Here is a 1376-nt window from a genome sequence, read left to right as displayed (position 1 = left end):
GCCACACATGCTTCGGGACATCATAATTGAGAGAAACACAAGGTGAGCGATTCAATATATATGCAGCAGCAACCGCGGCCTCACCCCAAAATTCCTTAGTCAGCTTTGCATGTGAGAGCATGCTTCTGACTTTTTCTGCAAAAGTTCTATTCATCCTCTCAGCTAATCCATTGAGTTGTGGTGTCTTTGGTGGTGTTGTTTGATGTCTGATTCCGTTCCTTTTGCATATCTCATCAAAGGTTCCAATGTATTATCCTCCATTATCTGTTCGAATACATTTGAGTTTAATGAATGTTTGCCGTTCAACCAAGTTTAGAAAATTGTTGAACGTTTCCGCAACTTGGTCCTTGGTTTTGAGTGTCCACACCCAAATTTTATGAGAATGATCATCGATAAAAGTTACCCAGTACCTCGCTCCTCCGAGCGACAATGGCATCGGACCACATAGATCAGAGTGCACCAGATCTAGAATTTTATCGGCTCTGCTAGGAGGTGAACTTTTGAATGATATTCTGTTTTGTTTTCCGGCTAAGCAGTTTGTGCATTGTTTCATATGAACCTGCTTTATACCGGGCAGAACTTGCTTGCTCACAAGGCGTGTCAGATTCTTTTCACTTATGTGACCAAGACGTCGGTGCCACAACTCTGTTGAGTTTTCTTCCCCTGCGTAGTTCACTCCTTCAGAATGATTTTCCTGAACTACATATAGCTTTGACATCTTTAATCCCTTTGCCACCACAAGTGATCATCTTGAAATCTTACATACCCCATTTCGGAAGGTTGTACAGAAACCTTCTTCATCGAGTCTGTAACGTACCGTATATTTACTACTTAAAATTTGCGGAAAAATTTAAAACTTTCTTAAAAGAGTAATCAACATTCAACTTCGATATCGTAATCGTACGTCCCAAAAGTGGTTACAAGAAAGATCTAAAAATAAAGTTTGACAAAAGTATTTATTTGAAATCTCATAACTAGTAACGTGAAATCAGAGTATTTGACATTTCGTAAAAACTTAAAAACTTGGGTGGTCCTTGGGTCTAGCCCCCCTACTCAGTTCAAGCCAGCTCCTTGGTCCCCACCCCTAGTCTCCTCGAATTCATCCTCGCCTGCATCGATCAAGTCTAGTGAGTCTAAAGACTCAACACGTATAAACTGGAAGTAACGAGTAATACGTAATAAAATCACAAGCAACTTTAAAATAGGGCGTACATACATGAACTTGAACTTGTGCTTAAACTTGAACTTACATACGTACATACATAGACGTGCCATAAACATAAACCTTTTCTTAAACGTGCTTGCATACTTGAACATACATAACTTCATCATGTTGCGTAGAGGCATGTTTCAAAGTAAGTGACTCATACATAATA

Source organism: Primulina tabacum, chromosome 3, assembly GCF_025594145.1.
Source record: "Primulina tabacum isolate GXHZ01 chromosome 3, ASM2559414v2, whole genome shotgun sequence".
NCBI classification, from domain to species: Eukaryota; Viridiplantae; Streptophyta; class Magnoliopsida; order Lamiales; family Gesneriaceae; genus Primulina; species Primulina tabacum.
The sequence above is the reverse complement of the archived record's forward strand: the minus strand, read 5'-3'. Positions refer to the sequence as shown.